The 22,285-nt window shown below is 34.6% G+C and overlaps 2 long non-coding RNA genes across 4 annotated transcripts in view; one reads left to right on the forward strand and one right to left on the reverse strand.

Moving 5' to 3' along the window:
• LOC143647870 (uncharacterized) overlaps positions 1–22,285 on the forward strand; it is a 108,916-nt gene that overhangs the window by 77,176 nt on the left and 9,455 nt on the right. The gene's annotated exons all lie outside the window — the stretch shown is intronic.
• On the reverse strand, positions 102–9,931 carry LOC143647869 (uncharacterized). The gene is made up of 2 exons (XR_013158223.1): positions 9,824–9,931; positions 102–398 (listed from the first exon to the last, which is right to left on the reverse strand). It is a non-coding gene; the product is annotated as an uncharacterized LOC143647869 (long non-coding RNA).

Here is a 22,285-nt window from a genome sequence, read left to right on the forward strand (position 1 = left end):
TCTCCTCAGTTTTATCCCCCATATAGATTCCCACTTTGATCTTCAGAGGACCTATTTTAGAATTCTATTGACTTAGTAAAACAATGTCACAAATAGTCCACTTCCAGCAGCATATTCTTTATTCCATTCCTCTGGATGCTCTTCTGCTTTCTTTGTTCTGCTCGTTTATTTTATGTTCTCTATTTGACCTTGGATCAACAGAGAATTCAGTAGCTCAGCATTTGCCTCTCACAGGATATATGTGGCTTGACCAAGGACCAGCTTTATGTCCATTTAGTCATGGGAAAATTCACTTTTAAAATCTATCAGTAAAAACCATTGAATTTCAAGGTTCTGGTATGCTTCTACTGTAAGGAGCTGGCATCTTCTCCTACTCCAAAGGTTGGTTCTCCAATATGCTAAATGACAAAAAAAAAAGACATTTAGCATACATTTGTACATTAAATAACATAATTCCTGTCATACCCAATTACCAGAGTTCCCATTTATCAACTCTCAAACTACACCTCACCTCAAAGCTTTATTTTCACCATGAATTAAATTTATTACTAAAAGTTAGCCTTATTTTTCTCAATTCAATTACTTTATTTTCTGTATTTGCTCTCTCTTGGGATAGAAAGATTAACAAATGAAAATAGGATTAGAAGGTTCATCAGGATGGGAATGTGATTTCTCTTTAGACAGGAATGATTTGATATTTAAATCTTTCTACTGTCCTTTCAGGAGGAACAGCCTCACCATGCTTGAGAAAAAAATCTACATTAGGTCTAATTTCAGCTAGAACTACTAAGTGATAAGTGACAATTCATCTCAATTATTAATGAAATGATTTGCTAGTCTTACTGTTTGGATATTTGAGTCTCCATCTTTTGCTATTTTACCTAGGTAATTTGCACAGAAATTTGATGACTTATTGCCAGAAACTAGTTCATACACTATAGTTCTAGTGTATTACTGTGTTAGCATTATAAATTAAATTGAGATAAGATTATTTCATTTAGCAAAGACCTGTGACCCCAGAATCCTCAACCTCTGAATTATTGAGTGATTACTTAGTATGCAGTTTCTAACGGGAAAAGGGAAAGGGTATACTCTAGGAAAATTTATGATCTTGAATATTAGCTTTAAAACCATAGTTCTTAATATATAATCCTCATACTCATAATTGGATCATGGGGAAAATCAACATTTTTCATATTTGGGAGAAATAAACTGTGCTGGTTTGAATCTGTTGTGTGCCCCAGAAAAGCCAAGTTCTTTAATTGTCATTCAGTGTTGCTGGGTGGGATCTGTTTGTTTCCATGGAGATGTGACCCACCCAATTGTGGGTATAAACTGTTGATTAGATGGTTTTCATGGAGATGTGTCTCCATCTATTCAAGATGGGGTTGCTTAATGGAGCCCTTTAAGAGACAACCATTTTGGAAAAAGCTTTACAGCCACCAGAACCAACAGAGCCAAAAGTACAGAAACAGTCCTGGGGAAGACATTGAAGAGAAAGTCAGCAGACCTTGCCATGTGCCTTTCTAGCTGAGAGAAAAGCCCCAAATGCCATCGGCCTTCCTGAACCAAGGTATATTTTCCTGGATGTCTTAGATTAGATAGTTTTATAGCCTTGCTTTAATTTGGACATTTTTATGGTCTTAGAACTGTAAACTCACAACTGAATAAATTCTCCTTTTTAAAAACTGTTCCATTTCTGGTGTAGTGTATTCCAGCAACTTGCAAACTGCAACATAAACCTAATATTTGAACCCACGATTCAAAAAGATTCCCCAGTCACCTTTACGACATGAGGGATGATATACCTGCCCTGAATAGAAAATTTCTCAGGGTCTGAGACCTCTTTAGTTATCACATCACATCTAGAGGGGGAGTTGCTCTGTTGTCCAGAGGAGAGAAGTCAGGGATGCTGCTAAACATTTCACAATGAACAGGGCAGAATCCCACAAGAAAGAATTATCCAGCCCAAAATGTCAACAAGGAAGGCTATGCTAAAACTTGCACTAATCCCATATTGAAATAGTAGCTTCATTAATGAGTCCAAGAACAAGCCTGCCGTGGAAAAGGGTACTGGGTGCTTTTTTCTCCTTAGTCCCAGAGTAAGAAGCTTAAGCTTCCTACTAGGCATCTCAACCTGCTTCATTTCACCAGCTTCATGGAACAAAGATGTAATTTAAAGAGAAAAGTATTATAGGAATGTCAAAAGGACAATGAAGAGAGAGAGTTTAACTTCATTCAGACTCAGAAATTTTCCTATTTTCTCAAGATATAGTAATACCTATTCTCTTACTGAGACCTAAAGATAGAAAAAAAAAGAAGCTTTCCTTTCCAAGAGGCCAACATATAATTATTTTTCTTTTTCATCTTTTTTACCCATTGGGAAGAACATTGGTAATTTAAATATATTTTATTTCTACCTGAAAACTCTTCCCTGACTTGTGTTTTCCTGTAGTGCATGGACAAACACAGCATAAGAAATATTCTTTGAACAAGACCTTTCTTACTGTATTTTTTTTTAATTCAAATTGGTTGTTATCTCTTTCTGCTTACTACATGGTTCATCCATATTAATTTACATTTTTCTGGATATATGATAAATGAATACAGTTTTGTCAAATATTCATTCACCTGGAATTATTTTAAAGCCCAAAATTGCCCAATCACTATTCAAGGACCAAATCAAATGACACTATATTTTGGCATTATTTTCAGTAGAATGTTGCAACTCAAATGGAAGGCAGTGTGGTGGTTCCACAGGAGGCTAAATATAGGGTTGCCAAATGATTCTGCAACCTTGTTGTTAGGTATATACTTGGAAGAAGTGAAAGTAGGGGCATGAATGGACATTTGCATATTGGTGTTAATAGCAGCATTATTCATGATTTGCAATAGATGGAGGTGGTCTAAGGGCATATTGATTGATGAATGGACAGGCAAACTATGGTGTATACATACAATGGAATATTGAGCAGCTGCAAGAAGAAATGAAGTTGTGAGGCATGCAACTAGGTGAATGAACCTTGAAGATAGTGTTTTGAGTGAAATAATCCAGAAATAAAAAGGCAAACTTTATCCTGTCTCACTAATATGGACTAACTATAATGTGCAAACTGAGAATTGAGTCCAAGAGCATAGTTTATCAAGGAAAGGTTTATTGTAAAGATTCCTAGACTATCTACTCCTGAGATGCAATTTTTATTTCTAATTTCTGAGATGCTGAACTCTTTGTGCATAACCTGGTCATTCATTGGAATTTCGTGTATCTGTGTGACACCTAAGACTCAGATCTAGACTTCTTTAGCTCTGAAATTCAGCATTGCCCCATACAGCAACTGTCAAAAAAAGGTGAAAAAGAGACCAGACTTCAATAAGAGATATGAATGAAGCAAATCTGGTTAAGACTAAGGTAAATCAGAATACAGGGTAAAGGATGATATTGATTATGTTTTAAAACTTCAACTTCTGTGTGAGACCAAAGGGAGAGGTGCAAAATTTATATTTTCTCTGTCACACTATTTTAACGTGTATGGTCGGGTTATTCAAACACTATAATTACAAGGAAACTTTTATAGGGAATAAGATCTTATTGGTTTGTATGGGTCAGTGTGGTGCCTCAATATATCCCAGAGTAATTTTGTCAGAGAATAAGAAAGTATTTTCAACCCCCCTTGAGGAAGTGGGGAAAAGAGTGGAAATATTTAACTTCCTCATCTGAGGAATTCCTGATATACTTGCAAGGATTAGGGACTACAAATTTAATAGGAAGAAATCTCAATTTTGGAGTTTTTTCTTATAAAACTTATTCCTGCAAAGGAGAAGTGGAGACTAATATGGCTAAGATTCACCCCAGTGAAGCTCTTTTGTTGCTCATATGAGACCTATCTATTTAAGGCAACTTGTCAGGAAATTCACTGCCCTACCCCCTATGTGGTACATAGGGGTAAATCTCCTTGGCAGTGTGGGACAGAACTCCTAGAGATGAGCCTGGACCCAGTCTCATGGGATTGAGAAAGACGTCTTGACCAAAAGGAGGAAGAGAAATGAAAGAGAATCAAGTTTCAGTGCTGATAGATTTCAAATAGAGTTAATAGGTTATTCTGGGGGTGATATTACGCATTACATAGTTACCCCTTTATAGTTTTTAGTGTAATAGAATAGCTAGAAGGTAATACCTGAAATCGATGAACTGTAATCCAGTAGCTTGGAGTCATACAGTTGGAGACAACTGTCTAACTACATAGCTTTAACAGTGTGATTTTGGAAACCTGCGGCCGACACCCCCTTTATCCAGTATATGGGCAAATGAGTAAGAAAATAGAGGCAACAAATAAAGTAATAATGGGGGGATAAGGGGTATGGGACACTTTGTGTTTTCTTTTATCTTTTTACTTTTATCCTTTTTTTTATTAATCGTGATGTTCAAAATTGTTTGTGGTGATGAATACACAACTAGATCATGATCCTGTGAACCACTGGTTATTATTCAAACAGTATAATATACAGGCTATTCAAATACTGCAATGTTTTGGATATTATATGGTATGTGAATATATCTCAATAAAATTGCCTCTAAAAAGAAATCAAAGAAGACCTAAATAAGTGGAAAGATATCCTGTGTTCATGAATTTGAAGGCTAAATATCATTAAGGTGTCGACCTTATTCAAAGCAATTTATACATTTAGCAAAATCTCAAACACATTTCCTACAACCTTCTTTTCAGAAATGAAAAGGACAATCACGAAATTTACATGGAAACCAATGGGGTCCTGAATAGCTAAAATCCAGTAAAAGAAGCTAGCAACCTAGTAAAAGAAGAATGAACTTGAACAACTTCATTTATAAAACTTATTGCAAATCCACAATACTTCAACCAGCATTGTACTTGTACAAAGACCAATTTATACAGCAAGGAATTGAATTGAGAGCTCAGAAACAAACCATCACATTTATGGCTAGCTAATTTTGTTAAGGTGGCAAAGAAAATGGAAAAGAATAATCCTTCAAAAACTGATGCTTAGGAAAATTGGATCTCCATTTGCCAAAAAAAAAAAAAAAAAGATGACCCCTACCTCATAGCTTATAAAATACTGAACTGAAAACATATTGATGACCTGAATATAAGAATTAGAACTGTCAAACTCCTACAAGAAAACTTAGGGAAGCACCTTCAGGACGTTCTTAGGAAATTAATTCTTAGATTTACACTCAAAACACAACCAACAAAAGAAAAAAATAGATAAATGGGACCTCATAAAATTAAAAACTTCTACAAATCAAAGGACCATCTATATTGTGAAGGTAAAAGGATAACCTACACAATGGGAGGAAATATTTGGAAATAATATATCCTATACAGGTTTAATATCCAGAATATATAAAGAAATCCTTTAACTTAACAAAAATACCAACAACCCAATTATAAAATGAAAACAAAAGACTTCAATAGACATCTCTCCAGAGAAGATATACAGTCAGAAAGCACATGAAAAGATGTCTGACATCATTAGCCAACAAGGAAATGCAAATCAAAACCATAATGAGATACCATTTCACACCCATTAGGATGACTGGTATCAAGTATACTGAAAATAACAAGTATTGGAGCGAATGTGGAGATATAGGAGCATTCATTTATTGCTTGTGGTAATGCAAAATGGTACAGCCATTGTGGAAGACAGACTGGTGATTGCTTAGAAAGCCAAGTATAAAACTATATCATATAACCTGGCAATCTCACTGCATACATATTCCAAAAGAATGAAAAGCATAGAATTGAGCAGATATTTGCACACTGATGTTCATAGAGGATTACTCACATTTGCTGAAAGATGGAAGCAACCCAAGTCTACATCAACCAATGGATATAAAAATAAAATGTGTTATATATGTACAATGCAATATTATCCAGCCATAAAAAGGAATGAAATCTTAATACATACAACAAAGATAAACATCAGGTTGAGTGAAATAGTCCAGATACAGATGAATAGATATATATTATCTCATTGATTGACATAACTGGAATAAGCAAACTCAGAGTCAAAATCAAGAATATTGTTTACCAGGGGATGGGGTGGAGAAAGGCTTAAAATGTACAGGATTCCTACTGTACACTTTGGAATGATAGAAATGTTTTGGTAATAGATGGTAGTAATGAAATCACAACATTGTGAACATAATTAACAGCAGTTAAATATACATCTGAATGTGATTAAAAGTTGAATAGTAGATTGTATTTATGGTAAAAGAATACAAATTTTTTTAAAAATCCATGAAACTATATTACACAAAGAGTGAACCCTAAATTAACCATGGGCTGTGGTTAATTATACAGTTATAAAAATATGCTGTCATCAATTGTGACAGATGTTCCACACAAATGCAAGGTGTTGACAGGATGGTAAGTGGGAATCCTGTATTTTACGCATGATTGTTCTGTAAACGCACATTTTTTTCTAATAAAAAGAATTCCTAGAAGATAAAATGGCTATATTCCATATACTGTATATACTAATCATATAAATTATATTGTATTTAATATTTTGCTGATGGCTGCACATGAAGAAATTTCTTGAAAAAATGGATCCATAGAGGAGATTGTACTAAATTGTATAAAAATCCAAAAACATGCCATGGGGGAACCAGATGAAGAACAAGAACTTTTTTTCCCCAAACATGAGGAACTAATGGTCATGAACACTTTGTGTAGCTGTGAAAAATCCTGGTATAGACAATAGCAACAATACCTCTTGATGCCTCTGTTGTTAACCATGTAATATCCAATGACCCTCATCTTTTCTCAATCCTCAGATTAATGATGGGGCCAAATACTACCAAAGGAATGGACCCAAAGCCTCAAAACTTCCTCTGCTTTCTGATTCTTAAGTCCCAGTTACTAATTTGCATTTGAAATGTCACCCTATTCAAGCAGGACACAACACCCCCCCCGCCCCCCCCCCCGTTGCCATTATGTTATGGAAACCCTTATGAATATGTTAAATGCAAGGCCAATCAAAGGGGAGGCAATTTATTCATGAGTATATCAAGAATGCATCAGATAAGTAAGATTCTTAGGTTCCATGAATCAATAAAATCCCTGGATTAAATGTGGTATCCAGAAGGGAAAATGTTTATTTCTTCTTAGCTTAATAATACTGAGCTGGAAGTGAGGAGCAGGGAGGAAATAAGCCATCTGCAGAAGCCTTAAATCTCTGGGGTAAAATTTCCATGGATGCTTACACATATAATTTAAGTCTCACTTTCTCACCATTCATCTGCTGAAAACAAAACAAGGTAAAACAAAAAAAAAGTCTTAACTGTTAATTTCTGTGTGCCCACAGCCCCTGCCATAGCATATACACAATGATATTGGTTAAATATTAAATGCATATGGAAAAAATGGAAGGAGAGAACACAAGCAACCAATGGACTTCAATTAAATTTCCATTAAATTGGAATTTAAAAATAAATTGTTCTAATGAGAACAAATAAGGCAGTAGCTACTTATCAAGGCTGTTCTAACAAGTATTTCATAAGACAGTTGTTTTAGTCAAACTGGTTTTCTTCTGTCATTAACAACTATTTGGAAGCAATGACTATGAGGAACCACATAGGATCAAGACTAGAAGTTTGCCCACAGGTTCCTTTTCTCCCTTAGAAAATCACCTGCCATGACAATATTATTAGCAAGAAATAAACCCAATGGGTTATTTGGCAACATTTGAGCCATTATGAAAATTCCCCATTGACTGGCTCATATATGAGAGCTCATGAATGAATTAAGGATGTTGTTCTTGTTTGCTAGCTGCTGGAATGCAACATACCAGAAATGGAATGGCTTTAAAAAGGAGAATTTAATAAATTGCTAGTTTACAGTTCTAAGGCTTTGAAAATGTCCCAATTTTAAAAAGTCTATAGAAATGTCCAATCAAAGGCATCCATCCAGGGAAAGATACCTTGGTTCAAGAAGGCCAATGAAGTTCAGGGTTTCTCTCTCAAGTGAGAAGGCACATGGCGAACACAGTCAGGGCTTCTCTCTTGGATGTAAGGGCACATGACAAACAAGGCATCATCTGCTAGCCTTCTCTCCTGGCTTCCTGTTTCATGAAGCTCCCTGGGAGGCATTTTTCTTCTTCATCTCTAAAGGTCGCTGGCTGGTTCTCTTTGCTTCTCGTTACTATGTCATTCTTTTCTGCTCTTTCTGAATCTCTCTCATTCTCCAAAATGTTTCCTCTTTTATAGGACTTCAGAAACTAATCAGGATCCGCCCAAATGGGTGGAGACATATCATCCCCTAATCCAGTTTAACAACCACTCTTGATTAAATCATATCTCCAGGGAGATGATCTAATTACAGTTCCAAACATACAATACTAAATACGGATTAGAAGAAATGGTTGCTTTACAAAATGGGATTAGGATTAAAACACGGCTTTTCTAGGGTACATACATCATTTCAAACCTGCACAGATGTGGAGTGATGACTTTTGAAAATAGACTTCTATAGCTAACCTTCTTCTTTATCATTACAAAAATACTCAAGTGCAAAGATAAATTCTGAAAGTGGTTTTCAATAACGAACCACAATTTGGAATATATTGGGGTAATGTAGTTTCTTAATATACTTTGTATGATGAGTATTGTACAGCCCAAAATCAAAATTTCAGGTCTGTTTTATTATAAAATTAATGATAATTAAAGAAAAACATATTTTTGCTAACTATGCTAACTTTGAAAAGTATTATTTCTTTACAATTGCATTAGTCTCAGAGGCAAAGTGAAATCAGATATATTTTCTCTTAGGGTATGTCTATATATAATGATTTTAGCTAATATATGGGAGATATTTCTTATGGGTTAGCATCTGTTAAGAATATTTTACATGTGTTAAATCATTTAATCCTAACAATAATCCTTTAAGGTAGGGGGTAACAAACTGTGTCCATAAATAGCCAAATAATAAAACTATTAGGCTCCATGTGCCATGAAATCTCTTCACCAATACTCAATTCTGCTACTGTAATTGACAAGCAGTCACAGGGAGAGCACAAATGAATGAGCATGACTGAATGCCGATAAAACATTATTTACAAAAACAGGCAGTGAGCTGTATATGGCCAACAAGCTATAGTTTTTCAGCCCTGCTATAAGGTAAAAATGAATTTAAATTCATCTTATAAATTGTGAAAATTGAGATAAGACCAAGCAATTAAGTAAATAGCAAAGGTCATACAGGTAGCAAGTGGCAAAATAGGGAATAATGGAAGCAGTTTTGCTTTAGAACTTCACTTACAAATATGGTAGCTGCTAAATACATGTTGTGCTCTTGAATTATTGCTAATCTGAATTGAGATATGATGCAAGTGTAAAATACAACAAATCTATAAGGCTATATGAAAATAAATGTCAAATATCTAATTAATATGTTATAATGATTGCATGTTGCAGTGATGATGTTTGGGATTTATTGAGTCAAATAAAATATATTGTAAAAGTCAAGTTAACATGTTTCTTTTTACTTATTTTAATGTGACTACTAAAAATTTAAAATAACACATGGGTCATATTTGTGCCTCAGATAATATTTCTAATGGACAATACTGCCCTAGAATACTCTTAACTACCACCTTTACACATGTACTGTGATGCTGTTGTATGAAAAAAATGACCTTCAAAAAATGTTTAAGAATAAAACTTCTGGAATAGTGATTGAAAGTCTCCACAAGATTTCTCCCCCATAAAAGCAATGGAAATGCCCACTAAAACTGTCAAAACCAACTTGGCTAAAACTCTGAAAATTAACCAAAGGCTTGCAACAACCTGAGGAGCATTTATAAAGAAAAACAGAGGAATTTCAGTAAGAACAGCAGCTTATATGGTGTTTTGCTTGACCTACAGCTAAACTTGCTTCCCAGCTCTACAGTAACCTTGAAAACCAGCAGCTTCAAAACAATGTAACTATGACAACTAACAGAATTCCAGCCAATGGAGAGGCACCCCATGTTTGGAATTCTACAAAAGTTCCGACCTCAGAACATTCTCACTATTTGACCTGTTTCTTTGAAAAGCCTCATTTGCAGAACATTGTTTGTTTGACTTGGTCCAGAACTCAGTCAATGGGAAAAGCTTTAGCTCGAAGGCATTTTGGAAAACAATCAGTATCAAATATTAAAACTATAGCTCCCTGAGCCTGTGATACCAGCTGGGGTAAGCAAGGAATCTTGAAATGAGTTGTCTATAGTGAGCTTTGAAAAGCTCTTACACATTCCTGGGGATAGAGAAGTCCATGTAAATGTTCAGGGCTCTGTACATGCTCAGAAAACATCTGCAAGTGCCCTATTTTCTCACTCTGGATGACCTTGAGGTTTTCAGCAGACATGAAGTAAGGCTAAAGCAGAATTGTAGCCAGCCTGGATAGTGAAGGTATGCCTCAACGTACACACAGATTTCCTTAGCATAGGTGGAAGGCATTGATTCAAGGCCCTTACAATTCTCTGAACACTCATCAGCTAAATACCAAGCTAACCAAACAGGAACTTCAGTGACTGCACACTACATGGAATTCAGACATTATAGAACTTATCCGGGAACATTATAAAACAAACAGAACAACAACCACATCAACAAGAAAACAGAAATAGCAACACACTCTGTAAGAAAGTATGCTTTCAAAAGTTGCCACATAATAATAATAATAAATACAATAATAAATGCAAGGTATGTAAAAAGACGGGAAATTCTGGTTCATACACAAAGAAAAAGTCCAGTAAGAAGAAACTGTCTCTGAGGTAGTATAGGGGTTGTACTTACTAGAAAAAAATTTCAATCAATCATCATAAACATGGTCAAATAAATAAAGGAAATTCATTCTCAATGAAGTCTAAATTATATAAGTATGTAACTTATATTATACTAATATATATTCCGAAGATTACAAAGACAACTGAATGAAGAAAAATGAACAGAACCTCATATATCTGTGGGACACTATCAAACATACTAATGGAAGCCCAAAAAGAAAAAGAGAAAGTAAAGAGGACGGAAAGAATGTCTCAAGAAATATTGACTGAAAAATGCACAAATTCAATGAAAGCCATGAATCTACATATTCCAGAAGCTGAAAAAACTGTAATATATGGACATAAACTCACCATTGGATTTATGATTCACACTAATTCAAAATGATCTCATCTCAATATGCCTAAATTAATTACATCTGCAAAGAATCTTTTTTCCAAATAAGGTGACATTCACAGGCTCTAGTGCTTAGGAACATGAGCATATTTTTTTTGGATTTGCAATCCAATCCTTGTGAAGGGAATCTACAAAAAAAACAAAAACAAAAAAAACCCACAGCTAACATAATATTTAATGATAAAAGAATGAATGATTTTCCTTAAAATCAGGAATTACACAAGGATATCCTCTTTTTGCCACTTCTACTAAACATTGTAATATAGGTGTAATATAGGTGAGTTAGACAATAAAAAGAAATAAAACGTGTCCATATTTGAAAGGAAAAAATAAAAAGACTTCTATTTGCAGGTGGCATGATCTCATTTATACAGAATATAAAATAAAAACTTAAAACTATTAGAACTAATAAAAAACTGACTTCTGGTTTCTAGTCTAACATGCAAAGAGCGTGGAAATCATCACTCCCATCCTAATGACAAGAAAAGAAAAAATCCTGAAAAACTAAAAGCCACAACTCTTCTTAGACTGATCAGTGAATTGAAATCTGAGGTCAAGCTACTTCCCTAAAATCTGGAGAGAAATGTGGATACAGAGAATCATAGTTTACCTGAAAGAGAAGTCCAGAAGCAAAAACCTGCCTATTGGAACCAGTCCTGGTTGGAATACTTCAACTGTAATGAGAAATTGCTGGAGTCTCCATGTGGGCTCACCTGAGAATTAAATTATCCAGAAGCCCAGCCTTAGGGGAGTCCCCATGTTTTCATGAGGTTTACCTCCGGGAGCCTAGGCAGATGATCACAGTGAAGATGTCTCTTGCGCTTCCAGCAGGGGGAGGGGAATTTAACTATTTTGAAATATGCCCAGATCATTCTTTTCTCTTTAACAAATTACTTCCCTCGAAAGAAACTATTTTAGCAGGACCTAACCAAACTGTGTTTTACCAGAGCCTAACTGACTGGAGGGAAGGGAAGTACATAAGTCTAGCCCCAGTTAGGATTCCTGTTTCACTAAAGAGATAAACAAGCTGAGAAGTCCTTGTGAATGTCATAACCCCAGGACCAGAGTTCCTTAAAAGACTGAGATTTAATTATAGAATTATATATTTTTTCCTTCCTCCCACAACTTACCATGAATCAACATCACTCTTCTATACAAAATTGAAAGGGAAAGGAATCCAAGGCTCAGATCTTATTTTAGAAGTCTCTAGGGAAGCCCAAAGACAATAGGGGAGGCATAAACAAGACCATAGGAAACTTTAGCCTCTGACATCTACAGCTATAGCAAAAGTTAACACAGACTTATCTGTAGCCAGGGAAACATTTCTCATGCTCAAGGCGATTTACCTCAGTTCCATTTTACCTGGTACATCATGTCTGGATCTCCTCAAAAATTTCAAGACATACAAAAAGGCAAAAACAGTCTGAAGGGAAATAACTAGCATCAGAAGACAACCCAGAAATGACAGAGATGTTCAAACTATCAGCTATAATTAATATACTGAGGGATCTAATGGGAAAAGTGGAAAACAAGCAAGTGTAGATGGGTAATGTAAGCAGAGAGATGTAAATTCTAAGAAATAATCAAAAGGAAGTGCCAGAAGTAAAAAATAATGTAACAGAAATGAAGTATAACTTTGATGGGTCATCAGTAGTCTGGACACAAGAGGAAGAAATCAGTAAATTTGAAGATATATTAATTCTTCAAGGAAACCTCCAAAACTGAAATGAAAAGAGAAACAAGAACGAAAAAAGATGTAACTGAAAATCCAAGAAATGTGGGAAAATTATTCAGAGGAAATATATGTGCCAAACTGGAATACCAGAAAGAGAAGAAAGAGAAAAAAGGAACAGAAGAAATATTTGAATTAATAATGGTTGAGAAACTTTCAAAATTAATGAAAAGGTACAAACCCAAGAAGCTTAGAGAATGTCAAGTAGGACAAATATTAAAAATTCTACCCTTATGCATATCATATTCAAACCACAGAAAATCAAATATGAAGAGAAAATCTTAAACGATGCCAGAGGTTAGTAGGCAGAATAGGGGGAATAACTTACCTGCAAAGGAATGAAAACTGCATTATGTTTCACTTCAGAAATTGTGCTAGCAAGCACAGAGTGGCATAAAACATTTGAAGTTTTAAAAGAAAAAAACCTACCTACCTGAAATTCTGTATGCAGTAAAATTAACTTTCTAAAGTGGAGGAGAAATAAATAATTTCTCAAAGAAAAACTTAGGAAATTATTCACCAGTAGATCTGACACACACACACACAAATCATTAAAAGGAAAATGATTTGAGTCAGAAACCCAGATCTGCTTTTAAAAAGGAAGAATGTTCAAGAGGGAATAAATGAAGGCAAATTAAATCTTTTATATTTTCATTCATACCTTGTCTAACAGCTAGTTCAAAATAATAATAGCAACGATATGTTGGATGATTATAGTTTATGGATGAAGGGAAGGGAGAGCAGCAGTTGTAAGGGACAGGTGGGAGGAATTGGGAATATTCTTTTATAAGGTACCTGCACTACACATGAAGCAGTATAATAATATTGGAAAGTGGACCTAGATTAATTTTATATTACAATCTCTAGGGCAGTCATTATAAAAATTCAAAAAAAAGCTAATAGAAGAGTTCAGCAAAGTTACAGGATATAAGATCAATATATCAAACTCAATTGCATTTCAATACTCTAGGAATAAAAAATCAGATATTAAAATTATGAAAAAATTCCATTGACAACCACATCAAACAGAATAAAATACTTAGGAATAAATTGAACTAAAGCAATATAAGCCTTTTAATTGAAAACCATGAACATTGCTGAAATAAATTGAAGGAGACCTAAAAAGTAGAAAAGTGTCCCTTGTTCATGAACCTGAAGACTCAATGTTAAAATAATTATAATCCCACCAATTGATCTACAGATTTAACACAATCCTTCTAAAGATCCCAGCTGGCTTCGTGGCAGAAATGCACATGCTAAATCCAAGTAAACAGAAATTTAAGGGAACCAGGATAGGATAGCCAAAACAATTTTTAAAAAGAATAACAAACATGGAGGGCTCATACTTCCCTATTTCAAAACTTACTACATAGCCACAGTAAAAAAAAAAAAATGTGCCTAGAGAATTAAATGGGGGAAGAAAACTGTTTTCAATAAATTGGGTATCCATGTGAAAAGAATAAAGTTCTACCCCTAACCTCACATCATGTATAAATATTAACTCAAAATGGATCATAGACTTAAAGGTAAGAGTTGAAACTATAAAAACTTAAATATAAATTTGTGGTCTTGGAATAAGCAATGTATATTAGATAGGACACCAAAAGCACAAGCAGTAAAAGTAAAAATAAAACTTAAAAACATTTGTGCTAAAAATGATAGAATCAAGAAAGTGAGAAGGCAACCCATAGAATTGCAGAAAATATTTGAAAATCATATATCTGATAAGGGATTATATTGAGAATATATAATTCACTCTTGCAATTCAATAGTAAAAGACAAATCACATAATTAAAAAACAGAAAAAGGATTCAACAGATGTATCTCCAAGGAAGATACACAAATGGCCAACAGACACATGCAAAAATGTTCAATATTATCAGTCATGAGGAATTGCGAATCAAAATGACAGCGAGACACTACTTCATATCTACCAGAATTGCTATACTCAAAAAAGAAAGATAATAACAAGGCATGGAGAATTGGAATGCTCACTCACTGCTGACAAGTTTGTAAAATGGTACAGCTTCTTTGGAAAACACAACATCAGTTCTTTAATAGGTTGAACATACAGTTACTACATAACCCGCCAATTAACTCCTACATATATAAGCAAGATAAATAAAAACATATATCCACGCACAAACATGTATACACAAATGTTCCTTTTGCTTTATTCATAATAAACAAAAAGTGGAAACAACCCAAATGTTCAGCATTAGTGTATGGATAAATAATATGTGATATATCCATACAATATTATTTGGAAATAAAAAGGAATGAATTACTGTTACATGCTACATTCATGCTGTGGAAAAAATCAGTCATATAAGACTGTATACTTTATTATTCCATTTATATGAAATGCACAGAATAGGCAAATTTACAGAGAAAGAAAATAGATGAGCAGCTTCCTAAGACTGTGATGGAGCTGGAGTATGAGGAGTGACTGTTAACAGTTATGGGTTTTCTTTTTTGGGTGATGAAAATGTTCTGAAATTAATTATTGTGATCATTGTGCAACTCAGAATATACCAAAAATTCACTGAATTATAAGTGGGTGAATTTTATATGTGTATTAATGGTTCAATAAAGCTTTTTCTTTGGAAAAAAAAGGAACTGCTCAACAAAGTTTCTAATATTTGTCTTTCTTCTACATTCCCACTGACATTGCTCTTGGCATGATCTCTAATCACCTTACATTTGAATTCTTATAGCAGTCTCTAAGATGAATTATTTGCCTTCTTACTTAATTTATTCCCATCTGTTCAGTCATGAGACACTAGGAGAACAAAGGAAAAAGGAAATATTAACTGGGAGAAGGGTATGTCATGCTTAACCCTTTCCTTCCATCACCTCCCACATTGAATCAGTCACCGAAAGTTCCATGGATTCATCTCAAATATCTCTTACATATGCCTCCTGTTCTCCATAACAATAAAACTATACCAATCCGCTCAAACATTTTTCCTGTTTCGGCTTCCCAGATGATTTCTACTACTTTACTTCTCTATACTTTTAGTGCACAGTGGAATGAGAATGATAAAATTAAGTCTCTTACTTTCTTAAAACCCTTTAGAGGCTTTTCAAAGTCCAAAGGATAAATCGTGAACGTTTATCAAGACTTCCTAGTCTTTAAAGGTCTGGAATCCTCTTTTCTCTACATTTCCTCTTCTCACTCTCTCCACCTTTGATATATTCGCATAACATCTAAACCATCCAAAGTATACAAGCAATGGCTCACATTCAACATAACAATACATTTTAGAACATTTTCATTATGCCAAATAAAGAAATAAGAATAAAAAGAGCAAACAAAATATCCCATACCCCTTTATGCCCCGTGTGTGCGTGTGTGTATGTGTGTGTGTGTGTGTGTATGTGTGTAGTCTTTATTTTATTACTCAACTACCCATACACCAGGCAAGGAAATATCAGTCACGAGGCCTTTATAGTCACATGGTTACACTAAAAAAAACTATGTCATTATACAATTATTATCAAAGATCAAGGCTACTAGAAACAGCTCAACAATTTCAGGTATTTCCCTCTAGCTATTCCAACACATCAGAAACTAAATTCCTCTAGCTATTCTACTACACTGGAAACTGGAAAAGAAACGTCTATATACTGATGCAGTAGTTTAATCATTTGCCAAATCCTAATTTCTCAGTTATGCTCCCTCCGTCTTGGAAGATCACTTTCTCAATTTTAAGGGATATCTGGGCAATGACCATTTTAACTTCAGGCTGGAAAAGGGTATTGATCTTATGGGGTAGGGGAGTGAAACTGGTTGATGTTCTTGGAGAAACTGGTACCTCTGGGTTTCAAGGTTCATCTGCATAGGAACAATCTGGAAGCTTTAAGTTTATTAACAAATAAACATACTTATAAAGACCTTTATAGAGTCTTAAATAGAGCCCAATGTATTCTTTAGGGTTTTCAGGAATACTTTTGGTTGGGACTTGGCATACTGTCACACATTGTCTTGCCTAAACCACAAAACATGAAGTCTACTTCATCTAAAATATTTTTATTGTTTCATTGCAATATTTAACATGTCATAATTTTTATATTTGTTTATAAAATACTTTTATCTTCAGTTTTTTACTCTGGAATATAATTTCCCTGAGAGCTAGGGCTATGCCTTATATGTTCATTACTGTAATTTCTCAGTCAATGTTAGAAAATTAATATTAACACACTTTGCTATTTCCCACTGAACAAAACTAAAGTTTTAGGAGTTTTAAGGTTCTTCGTCATTTGGCAATGCAATCCCATTTCTTGCTTACCTAGGTAATATGAAATGTCCATTCTATTCCTGCTGGGACTGTTACCTCACTCTCTCTATGAATATAGTATGCTACTTTCAACTTTCAAGCACATTCTATTTTATTTATGTATTCATTTATTAAATCCATATTAAGTGCCTACAATGTTTTAGGTTTTGTTCTAGACGTAGATACTCCTCTCATAAGGTTAAAGCTCTGAAGGGAAAAATATGTACTAAATTTACCTACCTGCAATATCCTTCCTTCAAATCTCAACATAGTAAAACTGTCTCTTCTTTACCATGTTCCTAGTTCACATTTTCTATAGTCTTCTATTTTAACACTAGTCATAAACCATCTTTTTCTTAAGTTCTTTTATTAATAAATTTATTAATTTAATAGCTTTATTAAAGAAGGAATTGTTAACTTTTGTTTCATCCATCAATGCAAAGGTAAAATTATTTTCAGTGATCCTCAATTATGCTTCACTATCTCCCACAGTGAATAGCAATAAAGCACTTGCTGATTTTATAGTCTATATAATTACTGATCTTAGCAGCATTTCTTCTACTTTTACAAGTACAAAGAATTCTGCTTTACTCCTTTATCTCAGATACATCCAACAAATAAGTTATTACGTGCCTCCCTGACGCTCTGCATCATTTATTAATTTTGTGAACATCTACCTATTCCTCAATGCCTAACATTACAGGTCCTCTATTTAGTAATACAGGTTAATATTTTGAATGGTGAAGAGTATAGACTATGGGGGTCAGGCAATCTGAAATCTCCTTTTCTCTGCCACTACCTTGTAAACCACTTTAGATATCTGGGTTTCAGTTATCTAAGTTCCAAGCTAGGGGTTATAAAGGATCTATAAGGGGTTTTATAGCGCAAAAATATTTTTTTATTTGTACACTTAGCTTTTATTCCTTCACTTATTTTAACATTTCCACTGTATTATCTTTTTTCTTTTCTTTTTTCTCTTTTAAAAATATTTTTATTTAAGAAAACAAACGATACACTTGGAACCACCAAAAACGGATATTTCAGTTAGCTTATCCATAGGGATATTTAAATAAAGTGTCCAAATAATCATTGTAAAACCTGTGAATGCACAGCAATCTTCATAAGCTAATTATAAATTAAGGCAACAAGGAAAAAATCTACAAATTCAGATATCAGAGTTTCTTAAATTCTAAATATTTAGCATTAACTTAAATACCATTTGATCAGCGGCTAATACTATGAATGTTCTCAACATATCAAGTAGAAAGTTATTACTAATAATAACATTGCTTAGTAATTACTACATTACTGAACATTTTCCTGACTTCAAGAAAATATAAAGAATCAAATGTTATTACAATTCTAGTAGTTTGCAAACTGCTGGAATGTGATAAATCAGAAATGGAACAGCTTTTATAAAGGGGAAACTTAATAAGTTGCAGGTTTACTGTTCTAAGGAAGTGAAAGTGTCCAAATTAAAGCACCAAACAAGAGGTTACCTTCATTCAAGAAAGGTCGACGGATCAGGAGCACCTCTGTCAGGGGAGTCACATGGCTGGCATCTGCTGGTCTCTTGCTCCTGGATTCCTCTGTGTTCAGCCTCTGTTCCTGTGGAGATCCCTCACTCTTTACTTCTCCAGGGCTTGCTCTCATTTCTTGACTTCCCTTGGCTCTCTGCAGGTTCTGGCTTGCTCAACATCTCATGGCCATGTCTGCTGGACTCCAAACATCTCCACATATCCATGTCTCTGTTCTCCATGTGTCCACATCTGTGTCAGCTCTGCTATGAAGTTTCTGTCAGCTCTGAGGCTTCTGTTGTTTCTGGCTCTCTCTAAAACATTTTCTCTTTTAAAAGATTCCAGTAAACAAATTAAGACCCGCCTGGACTCAGTGCAGTCACATCTCCATCTAATCAAAAGATTACAGCCACAGTTGGGCATGTCACATCTCTATGGAGATAATCTAATTGAAAGTTTCCAACCTACAATATTGAAGCGGGATGAAAAGAAACAGATGCTCCCCCTATAAAACTGGATTAGGATTAAAGTATGGCTTTTCTGGGGTACATAGTGTTTTCAACCCTGCACAACAATTAACATGAAAATCATAACCACCAAAAATAGATATCTTAGTTAGTATATCCATAGGCATATCTAAATAAAATATCTAAATAATCATTGTAAAGTTTGTATGTACAATATGTTTCATAAACCAGTTTAAAATTAAAGCAAACAAGGAAAAAAATCTACAGATACAGATATCAGAGTTTCTTATTTTCTAAATATTAAACCCTATTAAACATTATCTTAAATGCCATTGGATCAACTATCAAAGCTGTGTATTTCTCAAAACATCAAGTAGAAAGTTATTACCAATATTAACTTTGCTATAGTAATGACATTTGTCACTAAACACTTTCAAATCTTTTATTACAGGAATTTATTTTTATCTAATATTACTATAGCTTCCTATAGTTTTTTTTTAAATGCTTTTACCATAAAATATAGACATATACAAAGCAAAGAAAAAAAAAGCAATAATTTTCTAAGCACACTTCAACAAGCAGCTACAGAACAGGTTCCAGATTTTGTTATGGACTACCATTCCATTATCTCAGATTTTTCCTTCTAGATGCTCCAAAACACTGGAGGCTAGAGGGAATATTAATAAAGTGATTCAGCAGCCATACTCATTTTTTTCATATTCATCATCATGACCATTTCTTAGAACATTTGCATCAATTCAGAAAAAGAAATAAAAAGACAATAGAAAAAAATTCATACTTACCATACCCCTTACTCCTCCCTTTCATTGATCACTAGCATTTCAATTTAAATTTATTTTAACATTTGTTCCCCCATTATTTATTTTTATTCCATGTTTTACTCATCTGTTGATAAGGTAAATAAAAGGAGCCTCATACACAAGGTTTTCACAATCACACATCACATTGTGAAAGCTGTATCATTATACAACCATCTTCAAGAGACATGGCTACTGGAACACAGCTCTACATTTTCAGGCAGTTCCCTCCAGCCTCTCCGTTACGTCTTGACTAACAAGGTGATATCTATTTAGTGCGTAAGACTAACCTGCAGGATCACCTCTCGACTCTGTTTGGACTCTCTCAGTCACTGACACTTTATTTTATCTCTTTTCACTCTTCCCCCTTTTGGTCGAGAAGGTTTTCTCAATCCTTTGATGCTGAGTCTCAGCTCATTCTAGAATTTCTGTTCCACGTTGCCAGGAAGGTCCACACTTCTTGGAGTCATGTCCCATGTAGACAGGGGGAGGGCAGTTTACTTGTGTTGGCTGGAGAGAGAGGCCACATCTGAGCAACAAAAGAGGTTCTCTTGGGGGTGACTCATAGGTCAAATTTTAAGTAGGCTTGACCTATCCTTTGTGGGGTTAAGTTTCATATGAACAAACCTCAAGATTGGGGACTCATCCTCATACTCATTTTTTAAATCCCATTTTTTCTGTTATACCTCCTCCCTCATCTTTAATCCTTTCCCCATCCTATAGTAATCCTTGAGGAATGCCCATTCCAACTCTTTCATGCTGATAAGGGGTGTCTACACGGAAGGATGGGGGGTTCAATCAATTGATAATCCTGAAGAGTCTGGTCCCTTTGGGTTTCAGATTTATCTGACCTAGGAACCCTCTGGGAATTATATGTTCCAGGATGGCAAACCTAGTCCATGAAACCTTTATACAGTCTAAGTTTGAGCCCCGGGTGCTCTTAAGAGGCCACAGGAGTGATATTGATTGGGGTTCAGCAAGCAATGACCATTAGTACTATCTAACTGCTTGTTAACTATTGGCTGTAGCATGCATTTTTAGTTTTCCCCCATATCCTTGTACTATTGATTCCTTGTCCACGATCAAACCATTGAAATAGTTCATGTAAGAACTTATTTATAATCATAAATTTAATCACTGGGATACATGGCACTATACATTCCCTTTCAGTCATATTCACCTTGAATATGGCAATGTTACTTATAAACCCACTAATTAGTTATCACCACTTCTATCCATTCCTTTTCACTTAGGTAGGCATTTGGACAGCCTTTGCTCCTTCTCTAGCTTTGTATATTTCTAGGTGTGCTATATTCCACAGTGTAACCTCTGAGATTACCTTTATCAGAGTCATAATAACAAAATCATACAGTATCTGTCCATTTGAGTCTGGCTTATTTCACTTTGCCTTATGTCCTCAGAGTTTATCCACATTGTCACATGTTTTGGGATATCATTTTGTCTTACTGCTGCATAATATTCCATTGTATGTACATAACAAAATGTATGTGCCACATTTTGTTTATCCTCTTGTCTGTTGATGGGCAATTGGGTTGTTTCCATATCTTGGTAATTGTGAACAGTGCTGCTATGAAAAGGAGTGCAAATGTCTGTTCACGGCACTGCCCTCAATTCTTCTGGATATATACTGAGTATTGGTATTGACAAGTCATAGGGTAACTCAGTATTTAGTTTTCTGAGGAACTGCCAAACTGACTTCTACAGCAGCTGCACCATTAAACATTCCCACCAGCAGTGAATAAGTGTTCCAATTTCTTCAATCCTCTCCAACATTTGTAGTTTCCTGTTTAATAGTAGTCATTCTTATAGGTGTGAGGTTATATCTCATGTCATCTTAATCTGCATCTTCCTTATAGCTAATGAAGATGAGCAGCTCTTCATGTGCTTTTGAGCCATCTGTATTTGCTCTTCAGAAAAGTCTACTGATGTTCCCTGCCCATTTTATAATTGGATTGTTTGTTCTTTTGTTGCCGAGCTGTATAATTTCAGAGGATGTCAAGCCTTTATCCAATATGAGGTTTCTAAATATTTTCTCCCATTGAATTTGTTGCCTCTTAACTTTTGCAGCACAGAAGGTCTTAATCTTAAAGAGTTCGCATTTGTATATTTTATCTTTCATTGCTTGTTCCTTAGGTGTAAAGTTTAAGAAGCTAGTTTCTTTTACTTGATCCTGAAGATGTTTCCCTGTATTTTCTTCTAGCAGTTTTATGGTACTGGCTCTTCCATTTAGGTTTTTAATCCATTTTGAATTCA

Source organism: Tamandua tetradactyla, chromosome 10, assembly GCF_023851605.1.
Source record: "Tamandua tetradactyla isolate mTamTet1 chromosome 10, mTamTet1.pri, whole genome shotgun sequence".
Taxonomy (NCBI): domain Eukaryota; kingdom Metazoa; phylum Chordata; class Mammalia; order Pilosa; family Myrmecophagidae; genus Tamandua; species Tamandua tetradactyla.